The sequence below is a fragment of the Arachis ipaensis genome, chromosome B2 (genome assembly GCF_059453495.1).
Source record: "Arachis ipaensis isolate K30076 ecotype BB chromosome B2, ASM5945349v1, whole genome shotgun sequence".
NCBI classification, from domain to species: domain Eukaryota; kingdom Viridiplantae; phylum Streptophyta; class Magnoliopsida; order Fabales; family Fabaceae; genus Arachis; species Arachis ipaensis.
This window is the reverse complement of record NC_142437.1, coordinates 65,210,634-65,228,767: the sequence shown is the minus strand read 5'-3', so window position 1 is coordinate 65,228,767 and position 18,134 is coordinate 65,210,634.

The window sequence follows — 18,134 nt, the reverse complement described above, 5'->3', positions numbered from 1 at the left end:
TGCGTCTATCACTACGCCCAGCACTCGCGAGTTTAAAGCTCGTCACAGCCATCCCTTCCCAGATCCTACTCGGAATACCACAGACAAGGTTTAGACTTTTCGGATCTCAGGAATGGCCATCCATGGGTTCTAACTTATACCACGAAGACGCTAATAACTCGGACTCTGTCCCCTGTATTAGATATCCAAGAGATATCCATTCAATCGAAGGTAGAACAGAAGTGGTTGTCAGGCACGCATTCATAGGGAAATGATGATGACTTTGTCATGATCATCACATTCATGTTGAAGTGCGAATGAATTATCTTAGAAGCGGAATAAGTTGAATTGAATAGAAAAACAGTAGTACTTTGCATTAATCCTTGAGGAACAGCAGAGCTCCACACCTTAATCTATGGTGTGTAGAAACTCTACCGTTGAAAAATACATAAGTGAAAGGTTCAGGCATGGCCGAATGGCCAGCCCCCATGAGCTAAGAACTAAATGTCCCCAGATGTCTAATACAATAGTAAAAAGTCCTATTTATACTAAACTAGTTACTAGGGTTTACAGAATTGAGTAAATGATGTAGAAATCCACTTCTGGGGCCCACTTGGTGTGTGCTTGGGCTGAGCTTGAAGTTCACACATGGAGAGGTCATTCTTGGAGTTGAACGCCAGTTTGTAACGTGTTTCTAGCGTTGAACTCCACTTTGCAACTTGTTTCTGGCACTGGACGCCAGACTACAGCATGGAACTGGCGTTCAACGCCAGTTTGCGTCATCTAAACTCGGGCAAAGTATGAACTATTATATATTTTTGGAAAGCCCTGGATGTATAATTTCCAACGCAATTGGAAGCTCGCCATTTGGAGTTCTGTAGCTCCAGAAAATCTACTTTGAGTGCAGGGAGGTCAGAATCCAACAGCATCTGCAGTCCTTCTTCAACCTCTGAATCTGATTTTTGCTCAGGTCCCTCAATTTCAGCCAGAAAATACCTGAAATCACAGAAAAATACAAAAACTCATAGTAAAGTCCAGAAATGTGATTTTTAATTAAAAACTAATAAAAATATACTAAAAACTAACTAAATCATACTGAAAACTATGTAAAAACAATGCCAAAAAGCGTATAAATTATCCGCTCATCACAACACCAAACTTAAATTGTTGCTTGTTCCCAAGCAACTGAAAATCAAATAGGATAAAAAGAAGAGAATATACTATAAATTCCAAAATATCAATGAAACATAGCTCCAATTAGATGAGCGGGACTTGTAGCTTTTTGCCTCTTGAATAGTTTTGGCATCTCACTCTATCCATTGATGTTCAGAATGATTGGCATCTATAGGAACTTAGAATTCAGATAGTGTTATTGGTTCTCCTACTTCAGTATGTTGATTCTTGAACACAGCTACTTTATGAGTCTTGGCCGTGGCCCTAAGCACTTTGTTTTCCAGTATTACCACCGGATACATAAATGCCACAAACACATAACCGGGTGAACCTTTTCAGATTATGACTCAGCTTTGCTAAAGTCTCCAATTAGAGGTGTCTAGGGTTCTTAAGCACACTCTTCTTTTGCTTTGGACCTTGACTTTAACCGCTCAATCTCAAGTTTTCACTTGACACCTTCACGCCACAAGCACATGGTTAGGGACAGCTTGGTTCAGCCGCTTAGGCCAGGATTTTATTCCTTTAGGCCCTCCTATCCACTGATGCTCAAAGCCTTGGGATCCTTTTTATTACCCTTGCCTTTTGGTTTTAAGGGCTATTGGCTTTTTGCTTTTGCCTTTTGGTTTTAAGAGCTTTTGGCTTTTTCTGCTTGCTTTTTCTTTTTCTTTCTTTTTTTTTTCGCTATTTTTTTTTCCACAAGCTTTCTGTATTCACTGCTTTTTCTTGCTTCAAGAATCATTTTTATGATTTTTCAGATTATCAAATAACATTTCTCCTGTTCATCATTCTTTCAAGAGCCAACATATTTAACATTCTTAAACAACAACTTCAAAAGACATATGCACTGTTCAAGCATTCATTCCGAAAACAAAAAGTATTGTCACCACATCAAAATAATTAAACTAGTTTCAAGGATGAATCCGAAACCATGTACTTCTTGTTCTTTTGTAATTAAAACATTTTTCATTCAAGAGAGGTGATGGATTAATATTCACTACTTTAAGGCATAGACACTTAAATACCAATGATCATGTAATAAGACACAAACATAAATAAACATAAAGCTCAAAAATCGAAAAAAAAAACAGTAAATTTAAGAACAAGGAATGAGTCCAGCTTAGTGATGGTGGCGTTTCCTTCTTGAGGAACCAATGATGTCCTTGAGCTCTTCTATGTCTCTTCCTTGTCTTTGTTGCTCCTCCCTCATAGCTCTTTGATCTTCTCTAATTTCATGGAGGATGATGGAGTACTCTTGGTGCTCCTATCCTTAGTTGCTCCCAATAATTGTGTGGAGAAAAATGTATCCCCTGAGGTATCTCAGGAATCTCTTGATTTGCAGTCAAATGTTCTACCACTGAGCTATAGACCCTTGAGATGAATCTCTCCATCTCCTATGACTTAGAAGTGGAAGCTTTTGTCTCCCATTTCCTCTTTCTAGATGTTTCTCTGGCCTTAGGTGCCATCAATGGTTATGAAAAAACAAAAAAGCAATGCTTTTTCCACACCAAACTTAGAATGTTTGCTCATTCTCGAGCAAAATAAGAAAGGAAGGATGAAAAGAAGAAGAGATGGAGGAGATGGAGGTGTGGGAAGGGTTCTTGGGAAAGGGTGATATAGGATTATGAGGAGGGAAGGTGAGTAGAGGTATGTGGGGATCCTGTGGGGTCCACAGATCCTGAGGTGTCAAGGATTTACATCCCTGCACCAATTATGCATGTAAAATGCCTTTGCATGCATTTCTGGCGTTTAGACGCCGAAGTGATGCTTGTTCTGGGCGTTCAACGCCCATATGCAGCATATTTCTGGCATTGAATGCCAGCTTCATGCTTGTTTCTAGCGTTCAGCACCAGCTCCATGCTCTGTTCTGGCGTTGAACGCCAGCCAGATGCTTCTTACTGGCCTTTAAACGCCAGTAAGCCCTTCCTCCAGGGTGTGATTTTTCTTCTGCTGTTTTTGATTCTGTTTTTAATTTTTTTATTCATTTTGTGACTCCACATGATCATGAACCTAATAAAACATGAAAGAAAAATAAGAATGAAAATAAAATTAGATAAATAAAAATTGGGTTGCCTCCCAACAAGCGCTTCTTTAATGTCAATAGCTTGACAGTGAGCTCTCATGGAGCCTCACAGATGTTCAGAGCATTGTTGAGACTTCCCAACACCAAACTTAGAGTTTGGATATGGGAGTTCAACACCAAACTTAGAGTTTGGTTGTGGCCTCCCAACACCAAACTTAGAGTTTGACTGTGGGGGCTTTAGTTGACTCTGTACTGAGAGAAGCTTTTCATGCTTCCTCTCCAATGTTACAGAAGGAGATCCTTGAGTTTTAAACACAAGGTTGTCCTCATTCAGTTGAAGGACCAACTCTCCTCTGTCCACATCAATCACAGCTCTTGCTGTGGTTAGGAAGGGTCTTCCAAGGATGATGGGTTCATCCTCATGCTTTCCAGTGTCTAGGATTATGAAATCAGTAGGGATGTAAAGGCCTTCAACATTTACTAACACGTCCTCTACTAGTCCATAAGCCTGTTTTCTAGAGTTGTCTGCCATCTCTAATGAGATTCTGGCAGCTTGCACCTCAAAGATTCCTAGTTTCTCCATTACAGAGAGGGGCATGAGGTTTATCCCTGACCCAAGGTCGCATAGAGCCTTCTCAAAGGTCATGGTGCCTATGGTACAAGGTATTAGGAACTTTCCAGGATCCTGTTTCTTCTGAGGTAATGTCAGTTGATCCAGATCATTCAGTTCATTGATCAGCAAGGGAGGTTCATCTTCCCAAGTCTCATTGCCAAATAATTTGGCATTCAGCTTCATGATTGCACCAAGGTACTTGGCAACTTGCTCTTCAGTAACATCCTCATTCTCTTCAGAAGAAGAATACTCATCAGAGCTCATGAAGGGCATAAGGAGGTTCATTGGAATCTCTATGGTCTCTAGATGAGCCTCAGATTCCTTTGGTTCCTCAGAGGGAAACTCCTTGTTGATCACTGGACGTCCCAGGAGGTCTTCCTCTTTTGTGGGTTCGGCCATGATTGATATATCAATGGCCTTGCACTCTCTCTTTGGATTCTCTTCTGTATTGCTTGGGAGAGTACTAGGAGGTGTTTCAGTGACTTTCTTACTCAGCTGGCCCACTTGTGCCTCCAAATTTCTTATGGAGGACCTTGTTTCACTCATGAAACTTAGAGTAGCCATGGACAAATCAGAGACTAAGTTTGCTAAATTAGAGGTATTTTGTTCAGAGTTCTCTGTCTGTTGCTGAAAAGATGATGGAAAAGGCTTGCTATTGCTAAACCTGTTTCTTCCACCATTATTAAAGCCTTGTTGAGGCTTTTGTTGATCCTTCCATGAGAAATTTGGGTGATTTCTCCATGAGGGGTTATAGATGTTCCCATAGGGTTCACCCATGTAATTTACCTCTGCTATTGCAGGGTTCTCAAGATCATAAGCCTCTTCTTCAGAAGATGCCTCTTGAGTACTGTTGGATGCAGCTTGCATTCCATTCAGACTCTGAGAAATCATATTGACCTGCTGAGTCAATAGTTTGTTCTGAGCCAATATGGCATTCAGAGCATCAATTTCAAGAACTCCCATCTTCTGAGACGTCCCATTACTCACAGGATTCCTCTCAGAAGTGTACATAAACTAGTTGTTAGCAACCATGTCAATAAGTTCTTGAGCTTCTGCAGGCGTTTTCTTTAGGTGAATGGATCCACCTGCAGAAGTATCCAATGACATCTTAGCTAATTCAGACAGACCATCATAGAATATATCCAGGATGGTCCATTCTGAAAGCATGTCAGAAGGATACTTTTTGGTCAGTTGCTTATATCTCTCCCAAGCTTCATAGAGGGATTCACCTTCTTTCTGTCTGAAGGTTTGAACATCCACTCTAAGCTTACTAAGCTTTTGAGGAGGAAAGAACTTGGCTAAGAAAGCCGTGACCAGCTTATCCCAAGAGTTCAGGCTATCTTTGGGTTGAGAGTCCAACCACACTCTAGCTCTGTCTCTTACAGCAAACGGGAAAAGCATGAGCCTGTAGACCTCGGGATCAACCCCATTGGTCTTAACAGTATCACAGATTTGCAAGAATTCAGTTAAGAACTGAAAAGGATCTTCTGATGGAAATCCATGAAACTTGCAGTTCTGTTGCAACAGAGAAACTAATTGAGGTTTTAGCTCAAAATTGTTTGCTCCAATGGCAGGAATGGAGATGCTTCTTCCATGTAAATTGGAATTAGGTGCAGTAAAGTCACCAAGCATCCTCCTTGCATTATTATTATTTTCGGCTGCCATCTCCTCTTCTTGTTCGAAAATTCCTGTAAGGTTATCTCTGGATTGTTGTATTTTAACTTCTCTTAGTTTCCTTTTCAGAGTCCTTTCAGGTTCAGGATCTGCTTCAACAAGAATGTTCTTGTCCTTGCTCCTGCTCATATGATAAAGAAGGGAATAACAGAGAAAATATGGAATCCTCTATGTCACAGTATAGAGATTCTTTTGTGTGAGTAGAAGAAGAAAAGAATGTAATGTAAAGAAGAGAAGAGGAAAAGCTCGAACACAGAGAGGGAGGTGGTGTTCGAATTTTTGGATGGGAGAGAAGTGTTAGTAGATGAATAAATAAATAGAAAGAGATGAGAGAGAGAGAATTTTGAAATTTAATTAAAATAAAAATTAAAATTAAAAGTTAAATTTCGAAAATTAAAATTGAAATTAAATTAAAATTAAAACAATTAGTTAATTAAAAAAGAATTTTGAAAAAGGAGAGAGGGAATTTTCGAAAATAAGAGAGAGAGGATTAGTTAGGTAGTTTTGAAAAAGATATGATTGAAACAAAAAGATAAGATTGATTGAAAAAGTTTTGAAATTTGTTTTTGAAAAAGGTATGATTGAAATTTAAAAAGATATGATTGAAACAAAAAGATAAGATTTGAAAATCAATTTTAAAAAGACAAGAAGTTAGAAAAGATTTTGAAATTGAATTTGAAAAAGATATGATTGAAATTTTAATTTGAAAAAGATTTGAAAACAAAATTAAAAAGATTTGATTTTGAAAACTAAAGTTGATTACTTGACTAACAAGAAACTAAAAAGATATGATTCTAGAGTTTAAAGATTGAACCTTTCTTACTAGGCAAGTAACAACTTAATATTTTTGAATCAATCACATTAAATGTTAGTAACTAATTTGAAAATCATGATCTAAAATTAAGAAAAATATTTTTAAAAATTAAATTGAAAAATTTTCGAAAATATTGGAAAGAAATTTTGAAAAAGATTTGATTTTTGAAAAAGATTTGCAAAAGATAGAATTTTTAAATTGAAAATTTGATTTGACTCATAAGAAACAATAAAATTTAAAAACTTTTTGACTAAATTAAATCATATTTTCGAAAATTTTGAGTAAAATAAGGAAAAGATATTTTTTTTTATTTTTAAATTTTTAACGAAGAAAGAGAAAAACATGAAAAAGACTCATAACATAAAAATTATGAATCAAAACACACAATGCATGCAAGAACACTATGAATGTCAAGATGAACACCAAGAACACTTTTGAAAATTTTTAATGAAAGAAAAACATGCAAGACACCAAACTTAGAAATTTTCAAACTTTAGAAACTAACAAATTAAAAATGCATATGAAAAACAAGAAAAGACACAAAACAAGAAAAGACACAAAACAAGAAAATATGAAGATCAAACAAGAAGACTTACCAAGAACAACTTGAAGATCATGAAGAACATTATGAATGCATGAATTTTCGAAAAATGCAAAAATTTTTAGAAAAAAATGCAATTGACACCAAACTTAAAAATTTGACTCAAGAATTAAACAAGAAACACAAAATATTTTTGATTTTATGATTTTATGAAACTTTTTTGGTATTTTTTCGAAAATTATTTGAAAAAGAAAAATAAGGATTTCAAAATTTTTAATATGAATTCCAGGAATCTTGTACTCTTAGTCTAAAGCTTCAGTCCAGGAATTAGACATGGCTCACTAGCCAGCCAAGCTTTCATTGAAAGTTCGTGTCCAAAATTCTAGACATGACCAATGGCCAGCCAAGCTTTAGTATGCTATTACATGCATTGAAGTGATTAGTTGAATCCTCAGTCCAAAAGAATTTAGACATGGCTTTACAGCCAGCCAGGATTCAACAAATCATTATGAAACACTAGAATTTATTCTTAAAAATTCTTGAAGAAAAATATAATTTTTTGAAAATATTTTTTTTTTCAAAAATAAAATAAAAAAACAAAAAGCTTAAAATTAAAATAAAATTACCTAATCGGAGCAACAAGATGAGCCGTCAGTTGTCCAAACTCGAACAATCCCCGGCAACGGCGCCAAAAACTTGGTGTGCGAAATCATGATCATTCCATTCCTTGGTAATGGCGCTAAAAACTCAATACGCACGTTCATGATCTTATATCTGTTTCACAACTTCGTACAACTAATCAGCAAGTGCACTGTGTCGTCCAAGTAATAAACCTTACGTGAGTAAGGGTCGATCCCACGGAGATTGTCGGCTTGAAGCAAGCTATGGTCACCTTGTAAATCTCAGTCAGGCGGATATTAAAAGGTTATGGAGTTTTCGAATAATAATAATAATTAAACAGAAAATAAAGATAGAGATACTTATGTAATTCATTAGTGAGAATTTCAGATAAGTGTATAGAGATGCTTTCGTTCCTCTGAACCTCTGCTTTCTTGCTGTCTTCATCCAATCCTTCCTACTCCTTTCCATGGCAAGCTTTATATAGGGCATCACCGTTGTCAATGGCTACATCCCATCCTCCTGTGAAAAAGGTCGAATGCGCTGTCACTGCATGGCTAATCATCTGTCGGTTCTCGATCATACTGGAATAGGATTTACTATCCTTTTGCGTCTGTCACTACACCCAGCACTCGCGAGTTTAAAGCTCGTCACAGCCATCCCTTCCCAGATCCTACTCGGAATACCATAGACAAGGTTTAGACTTTCTGGATCTCAGGAATGGCCATCCATGGGTTCTAACTTATACCACGAAGACACTAATAACTCGGACTCGGTCCCCTGTATTAGATATCCAAGAGATATCCATTCAATCGAAGGTAGAACAGAAGTGGTTGTCAGGCATGCGTTCATAGGGGAATGATGATGACTTTGTCACGATCATCACATTCATGTTGAAGTGCGAATGAATATCTTAGAAGCGGAATAAGTTGAATTGAATAGAAAAACAGTAGTACTTTGCATTAATCCTTGAGGAACAGCAGAGCTCCACACCTTAATCCATGGTTTGTAGAAATTCTACCGTTGAAAAATACATAAGTGAAAGATTCAGGCATGGCCGAATGGCCAGCCCCCATGATCTAAGAACTAAACGTCCCCAGATGTCTAATACAACAGTAAAAAGTCCTATTTATACTAAACTAGTTACTAGGGTTTACAGAATTGAGTAAATGATGTAGAAATCCACTTCTGGGGCCCACTTGGTGTGTGCTTGGGTTGAGCTTGAAGTTCACACGTGGAGAGGTCATTCTTAGAGTTGAACGCCAGTTTGTAACGTGTTTCTGGCGTTGAACTCCACATTGCAACTTGTTTCTGGCGCTGGACGCCAGACTGCAGCATGAAACTGGTGTTCAACGCCAGTTTGCGTCATCTAAACTCAGACAAAGTATAGACTATTATATATTTCTGGAAAGCCCTGGATGTTTACTTTCCAACGCAATTAGAATCACACCATTTGGAGTTCTGTAACTCCAGAAAATCCACTTTGAGTGCAGGGAGGTCAGAATCCAACAGCATCTGCAGTCCTTCTTCAACCTCTGAATCTGATTTTTGCTCAGGTCCCTCAATTTCAGCCAGAAAATATCTGAAATCATAGAAAAATACACAAACTCATAGTAAAGTCCAGAAATGTGATTTTTAATTAAAAACTAATAAAAATATACTAAAAACTAACTAAATCATACTGAAAACTATGTAAAACCAATGCCAAAAAGCTTATAAATTATCCGCTCATCAGCCTTCCAAATGTTTGATAAAATGCTTGGTTGGATTCTAGAGTAGATTTTCATGTTCTTGTTTTGGTTGAGTAAATAGAGATGCTTGAGTTATCAAACTCCTTTGTTGATTGATAATTGAAAGTTGCTGGTTGATTTGGATCCCACTAAAGCTAGTCTTTCCCGAGGAATCAAATTGATTAGTCCACTTGACTTTTCTTTATTCGGTAAGGGTTAACTAAGTGGGAGCAATGAAAAATTCTCATCACAATTGATAAGGATAACTAGGATAGGACGTCCAGTTTTCATACCTTGCCAAGAGCTTTTCTAGTTATTAATTTACTTTCTTGCAATTTACTTTTCTTGTTCCTTATTTCAAAAACCCAAAAAGATATAATCTCATAACCAATTATAAGTGACACACCTCCCTGCAATTCCTTGAGAGACGACCCGAGGTTTAAATACTTCGGTTATTAATTTTTATTGGGTTTGCTTAAGTGACAACCAAATTTTTGTACGAAAGGATTCTTTGTTGGTTTAGAAACTATACTCGCAACGAGACTCTATTGTGAATTTCTTTACTAGCAAAAATCTGTTCGTCAAGGTTCAAGTTGGTCAACTGAGCAAGAAGATCCCTGAGACTCCTCTTAACACTCTTCCAAGTAACACTGAGGTGAGTGCAAGGCCATAACCATGGAGGTAGAGGCCAAAATTAGAGAGAATGGGAAGGCATTGAACGCCAGTAAGGAAGCCCTCACTGGAAGTTTAACACCCATAATGGCAGCAAGCCTGGCGCTGAACGCTAGTGATGAACCCTTCACTGGGTGTTCAACACCTATCCTAGCAGCAGAGCTGGCGTTGAACGCTAGCCAGGGTACACTGGCAGAGCGTTCAACGCACAAACATCCAGGAACTCTGGCGCTGAATGCCAGTGAGGAACCCCACACTGGGCGTTCAATGCCCAAACAGTCAGGCATTCTGGCGCTGAACGCTAGTGAGGTACCCTTCACTGGGCATTAATGCCCAACCATCCAGGGAAGCTGGCGTTGAACGCCAGCAAGGACATCCCTCCTGGGCGTTCAACGCCCAAAAGCATAGAGAAACTGGCATTTAACGTCAGTAAGGGTGCACAGCAAGGGCGTTCAACGCCCAAACAGCTAACAGAGCTGGCGTTGAACGCCAGTAAAAGCACACCCTTTGAGTGCTTAAGTCCCACTCAAGAAACCCCTATCCCAGAATCAAAGGAAGCCAAGGCTCACGTAAAGACCATAGAGGTTCCTTTGCATGCACTTCTTCAATGCATGAGTTCTGATGATTACTCATCCTTTGATGAGGATGACGACACTAGGGAAGAACAAGTTGCTCGATACCAAGGAGCTCTCATGAAGCTGAATTCCAAGTTATTTGGTACAAAACCTCTAGAGGAAGAACCTCCACTACTTTCCAAAGAACTCCATGCTTTGGTTCAGCAGAGGCTACCTCAGAAGCTTTCAGATCCTGGACGTTTCCTGATTCCTTGCACCATAGGCACCATGACCTTTGAGAAGGCTCTGTGTGACCTAGGGTCAAGCATCAACCTCATGCCACTCTCTGTAATGGAGAAGCTAGGCATCCTTGAGGTGCAAGCTTCACACATCACACTAGAGATGGCAGACAAGACAATGAAGAAGCCATATGGCTTAGTAGACGATGTATTGGTAAAAGTTGAAACCACTACATCCCTGCAAACTTCATAGTCTTGGACATTGGAGAGGATGAGGATGACTCAGTTATCCTTGGAAGACCTTTCCTAGCCACTGCTAATGCTATCATTAATGTGGCCAAGGGAAAACTGACTCTACAACTAGGGGAGGACCACATCTTGTTCAAGATGCCTCATCCCAATTCTCCCTTAAATAAAAAAGAGATAACTATGCAACACCTAGTGTTCCAACCCTCTCTTTCTGTGCAGAGCTCTACAGAACCCCCAGACATTAATTCTAAGTTTGGTGTTGGGCAGCCATCAACAAGCTCTAACACAAAGGTACTAAAAAGAAAGTACCTAAAGGCTGAAAGGACAAGAAAGTCCCAACTGAAGGCCTCTCACCTGATATGAGAGTTGTCTTCACTAAGAAACCAGTCTTACCACATACAATGAGTCATATCCTGTCTCTAGAGCATGTAGAGCTCATTCATAAAATGACAGAAAGAAAGTTCACTGTAAGGGGCAAAAATCTGAGCCCATACTCACCTCCGTAAGGAGCTAACCATCAAGCTAATGACGTTAAAGAAGCGCTTGTTGGGAGGCAACCCAACCTTAATTAATTATTTTTATCTTTTCATTTTGTTTTTCTTTCAGTTATTCTTAGGAGCATAATCATCCAGCAGTCAGAACAGAAACAGAATTGTTCAGCAGAGAAAATAGAATACTCTGGATAGAGTGTTATTGAAAGTTGAACGCCAGCCAGGGATCTCTGACTGGGCGTTTGATGAGCCACTATTTTATGATTTATTTTGTACTGAATTGAGTGGATTTTATCAATTATTCATACACTTATTCATATAAATTGTATGGTTTTACAAATCCTTCCTAATTTTGTGCTATGATTGAAAACATGTTTCTTTGGCTTTAAAATTGCTAATTTTTAATCCTCTCTTATTACCATTCGATGCCGTGATATGTTTGTTAAGTGTTTTCAGGGTTTATAGGGCAGGAATGGCTTAGAGGATGGAAAGGAAGCATGCAAAAGTGGAAGGAATGCCAGAAATTGGGAATTTCAGAAGCTGGTAGCAATTAACAGAATTCGCTGGGGGCGATTTCTGGACTGCTTTTGACCCAGTTTCACGCCTGAAAATACAGATTAGAGGCTGCAGAGTAAAGCTGGAGGGATGAATCATTCACTTCGCATTCATTCACACTTGAGGTTTTAGATGTAGGTTTTCTAGAGAGAGAGGCTCTCTCCTCTCGCTAGGTTTTAGGGTTTTTATTCTTGTTCCTTCTCAAATTCAGATTTCTACCTTACTTAAATTTAGTTTCTCTTCTACTTTTATTCGTTCTAGTACTTTAGTTTATCTATTTCTCTCGTTGATTTCTTTATGTTGCCAATTTAGTTTATGAAGTCTTCTTGTTTCCTTTAATCCATATTAATTCAATATATGTTTCCATGTTTATGATTGCTTTCTTTAATTTTTTGTTATTGTTTCCTCTTGCAATTGTTAGTCTTAGATTTTGCTATGTCTTGTTAGTTTTCTGTGTTTTTATTTTATGCCTTACAAGTGTTTGATAAAATGCTTGGTTGGATTTTAAATTATATTTTTATGTTCTTGACTTGGATTGATTAATTAGAGACTCTTGAGTTATCAAAAGTCTTTTGTTGATTGGTGATTGAAGATTGCCAGTTAGCTTGAACTTCACCAAAGCTAGTCTCTCACTATGAGTTGACTAGGACTTGTGAACTCAAGTTGATTGTATGCACTTGACCTTCCTCCATTGGTTAGAGGTTAACTAAGTGAAGGCAATTCACTTTTACCATCACAATTGATGATGATAATGAGGATAGGACTTCTAATTCTCTTTCTTTGCTAAGAGCTTTCTTAGTTATTAGTTTATTTTCTTGCCATTTTACTTTCTTGTTCCTTATTTCAAAAAACCCCAAAAATATACTTTCCCATAACCAATAATAAACTACACTTCCCTGCAATTCCTTAAGAGACGACCTGAGGGTTGAATACTTCGGGTAATTTTATTGGGTTTGTATTTGTGACAAACAATTTAAACGTTGATTGAGGGTTAATTGTTGGTTTAGAACCATACTTGCAACGTGATATTTTTGTAAAAATCTTTACCGACATTTTCCTCCGTCAAGTTTTTGGCGCCGTTGCCGGGGAATTGCAAATGTGTGCCTTATTATTGGTTATTGTGAATATTGTGAATATATTTTCTTTTTCGTTTCTTTGTTAGTTGTTTCTAGTTTTAGGAGTTTATTTTCATTATTTCTTATTAGTTTTTGTTTTTGTTTTCTCTTGTTACTATAAATTCTCACCCCTTTGGCTATGAGTTTAGTTCAAATTATGTTGTAGGGAATGGAAGCTACAATGAAAACATGTAAGAAGGTTGGGACAATCAAAGGTGGGAGGAGCCTCAAGCTTATGGACAACCTCCGTGGCAACAACCCTCTCTAATGTACTATGAGCAAGAGTCATTCCAAAATGCACACCAAGACAATGGATATGGTAGACCCCCTTGTGACTACCAACAACCACCACCATATACCTATGAACCCCCTCTTCAACATAGTCTTGAACCACCATACTCACAAGCCCCCTACCACCAAACACCTCCATATGATCTTAACCCTTATCTACTATACCAACAACCATATGAACCATACGTAGAACCACAACAATTCCAACCCAATTACTCCCAAGAACCACCACCTCAATATACACCATCTCCATATCCTTATCAAGATGAACCACCTTCCTATTGTGAGCCCTTTCTCCCATATAATGAACCCTCTTATCCACCCCAAGCCCCAATAGATGATTCTCTCAATTCACTACTTCAAGGGCAAAGCGAGATGAAAAGAATGACACTGGAATTCGCGGCTGCCTTGACCGAGTTAGTAAGTCGATTCACTTCCCAACGTTTGGACACTCAAGGAACTCCCATGGCTACATGTGGAGAATCTAATGAAGAACGCGGCATGAAGGAGACATTAGGAACTCCGGTGGAAAGTGAGGAATGTGACTTTGTATTGGAACAATTGGAGGAAGCCGTAATTATTGAAGAGGAAGAAGTGGTCGATGACTTAGGAGATGCTGAACCTCCATGGGAATCTAGAGTTGTAGAGTATTCCTCCAAGAAGCTTGAAATTAATGTTGAGGGGGGTAGTGCACAACCTCCAAGGCATGTTCCCCATGAAGAATTGGACGGGATAGATCAAGAGGCAAGTTCCTTTGGTGATGATGATCATGAATCAAGCCCTCCTAGTAATAAATCTACATCCACAAGTGAAATCCTTAAGTTAGAAGAGCCTTCTCCTGATGAAATTAAAAGTAACATTGAGGTAGATTTCTCCTAACCTCATATTTATGATTTGAGTGATGGAGAACAGTTGGATGAACTCGGTGAGGAAGAGCTTGAAAGTGAAGAATCTTTTCAAAAGGTGGAAGTCCTTCGGCAAGGTTGGACGGGAGTTGAATATGCTTTGTCATGATCGTTGGAAACTTCTCTACCTAGGTTGCCATCTACTCCTTCAATTGAGTGGGTAAAACTTATCTCCCTTAGCTTTATTGTCCCACTTGAGTATGGTATTCTTGAAACAGATGGCCAACTTAGGAGGCTTTGTGGAATCAAGCATAAGAGAAGGATGTTTAGTGGTTGGAGTTGCAAATCGAGATTCATCAAGGTTGAGATTTCAAGAGCTAGATGCAAGGGTTGGACTAGTGATCAATTGATGGGATCTAAGAGAAGAGTTTGGTATTTCATTGAGAATTTGGATTGCTTGCCACCCGGTTGGAACAATGATGATCCACTTAAAGACTGGTGTAGAAACAAGATTTGGGATCCCGGCATACAAGAGGATCAACTTTGGGAGCTCAAAGCTTGTGAAGATCTTCATCAAGGCTTGGTGAATTCACTTGGAAATGTTGGAGCTTATTGGAAGTCTGAATGTTGGTGGAAGTTTCAAGATGAGTTCAAGCACAAGCCACCATGACAAAGAGCTCACCAAATGTCCAACTTAAGGACTTTAACTAAAAGTGCTTGGTGGGAGACACCCCACTATGGTAAATTCTTCCTATTTTCTCTTTTATTTATATTCGTAATAAATTGAATTTTTATTTTTAGTTAGGATTATTTAGTTTAAGTTATGGTTTCACCTTTTTAATAATGTTTGGCGTTAATTTTATAGCTTGTTGGTTCAAAAAAAAAAATTCGTCCCACGCGTGCGCATGGCCGACGCGCACGCATCATATTGAATGTCGCTCTCTGGTATAAAAACCAGAGAGTTGTGCTGGAACCGTGCGGGTGGGGTGTCAGGCACACAACCCAACCCACGCGTGCGCATCACTGACGTGTACGTGTCATTTGCATTTTTTATCTCCCATGCGTGGGCATGACCGATGCGCACGCGTCGTACTTAAATGCTACCACAGTACAAATTCCCGAGAGTTGTGTAACAACTGTGCTGAAACTGTACGTTTCGCACAGTTTTCGTCCATGTGTACGCGTCATATTCCTTTTTCTCCCTTCACGCCTATGCGTGATGGACGCGTACGTGTCGATGCCTATTTTTCTCTTCCACGCTCAAGCATGATCCACGCGTACGCGTGGATTTGAATTGATTAACCCCCTGATGCATGAGCCCTAGCCATTTTGCGTCACTCACTCTTCCCTCCAATGTTCCTTTTCTCTGTCTTTTTACCTACTTCCTCCATAACCGCCACCATCATCCTCCATCAATCACCGCCGTCTACACTTGTCCGGCAACCCCGAACTGCCGCCGGCGACCACCCTTTCTCCTCCCTTTTCTTCTTTTCTTTCTTTTTCCCTATCTTCCTCCTTTCACCGTCCCTTCTCCTCACTTCCAACAAGCACCACCATGGAGTGCTGGCACTGGGCCAGCACACCTCCGTTCTTTTAGCCTCTGCTTCTCCCGTTCTCTCTCTCATTTCCCGCTTCTGCTCATCTTCCCTTTTCCACTGTTTTTCTGCTTCTATTCTTTTTATTTTATTTTATTTTATTTAAGTAAGTTGAATGCTAAGTTTAGTTAGATTAGATTTCTGTTTAGTTTAGTTTGGTTTAAAATTGCATGTTTAGTTATCCTAGGAGGTTAGGTAGTTTATTGTTTGTTAGTGGATTTAGGATGTTCAGTTTGTTGTTTGAATATCTGATATGGTTCTCATACTTCGCTGCTTCATGAACATGTAGATGTTTGTGCTTCATTTAAGTTGTTTACACATTTTACTGATGTTGTGGTGTGCTATTTTGCGTTGGTTATTTTATTTGTGCTCATTTGAGTTACTCTTTCCTGCTGTTTGTATTCCCGATTCATGTGAATTTGCTGTTTCATGCTGATTGACATTTATGGAATTCATATGGATTGTTGATTTTGCTGTTTGATTTTCCGGGAACGTCCATTTTATTGCCGGAATGCTGCCCAAATATTTTCTAAAAACTGTTTTACTCTTAACTTCCACTCATGAATTGACTTTAGTACTTTTGAATTTGGATTTATTTGGTTCGAACCAAAGTCAATTCATGGGGTGATGGGTTAGCATTTCTGTTCCTTTTGGTTCCCTTTCCATTTGAACTGTGATTGACGGAATCAAGGCATTAATCAACGAATTTCTATGTCAAATAGGTCCTTGGTTAACCAAGTCAACGTGAACCTCTTTTGTGCTTTCATTCCTTCAAGTTTGGTCAAAATTTTTCCTCTTCATGGTTCAAATTCGATTTCCACTATCTTTGACCAAAGAAGTGACTTTCATTCAATTCTATATTCGACTTAAACATGTTTCCTTATATGGAGGTTCTTTATTTTTGTATTAATTGGTGCTTTTTCACTGGTGTAAACCTTTCTAAATGGTGATTGTTTTTAGTACTCTTCTTGGTTACACCAAGTGCACATTTCAACTTCTTTCACACCAATTTTTGCAAATTTAGTGACCAACCACCATTGATGATGATTTCACTTCTGTTAGTGTTTATAGTGTACTACATATTTCATCATCAATGACTTGCATTGTCTTCATGAATGTGAGCATGCTTGTTTTTATACTTTTTGCCCTTCTTTTGGTTAAGATCAATTATTACCATGCCACTGATTTTTACCCTGCTTTACTGACTTTTGATTTTATTAAATTTTTCAATTTTCCTATTTATTTTTCCTTTCTAAACTAAATCTTTTGAATTCTTTTGGGCATGTTAATTGTTGTTTCTTGAAAAACAAGCATCTTTACTATCATTGCATGATTTCTTGGATTGTATTTCTAATTGATGTCTGAATTCTATTATTCTTGCATTCCAAGAATTTATTTCTTTGGCTCACTTCATAAATGTACCTCAATACCCTTTTGTTTCCTATTTTCTGTCTGTTTAATTATATACCTGCTTTTCATACCTCTGCTTTGCTTAATATTCTATATCCTGTAATTTCTGTTTTTCAGGGTGTCTGATAGAGGTAAAGGGAAAGCAAAGGCTAGCTCCAGTAGAAGGAAGAGAGCACAGTCAAATGGGCAGTATTGCTGGCATTGAATGCCAGTATAGATAAGTAGGGAATCTGAATTCCCTAGCCTCTCAAGACCAGTGGGTCCCACAGCAACTTTACCTACCCCACTTATTCCTTCTTACTTTCACACTTCCCCATACACACTTCCCTATAAACCATAGCCTAATCACATCCATACCACTTCCCCAAATCCATCATAACTCTCACTGATGAATCCACATTTTATGATATTTATTTGCTCTATTTGGGTGAATTTCATCAACTTTTCTTGCACCTATCCATTGAAATAGCATAGTTTCATGATTTCTTCCTAAATTATGCTTGAAAGTGAAAACATGATTTTTAGGCCTTTTAATTGCTAAATTTTATTCACTTTAATTCCATTTGATGCCCTGATATGTTTGCTAAGTGATTTCAAGTTTCCAAGGCAAGTATGGGTTGAAGAAGTGAGAAAAAGAGCATGCAAAAGGGAAGAAACCATAAAGAAATGGAGTTTGGAAGATTCAGCGATCGGTGCTTGCGCACAAGCAACGCGTGCGTGCACACAAGTATGAGCTTGGCAACGCGTACACGTGATCCACGCAAACGCATAAACGTAAATTTTGCCAGGTGATGGGTACGCGTGACCAGTGTCACGTGAGCTCATTAATTGCAAATCACTGGGAGCGAATTTTGGGCCTCCAAAACCCAATCCAACTCATTTCTGAAGTTATTTCAACCCCAATTTAAGTGGAAGCAAGGGGGCAATTAGGTTTAGCTTTTCTATGTCTTTCTCTT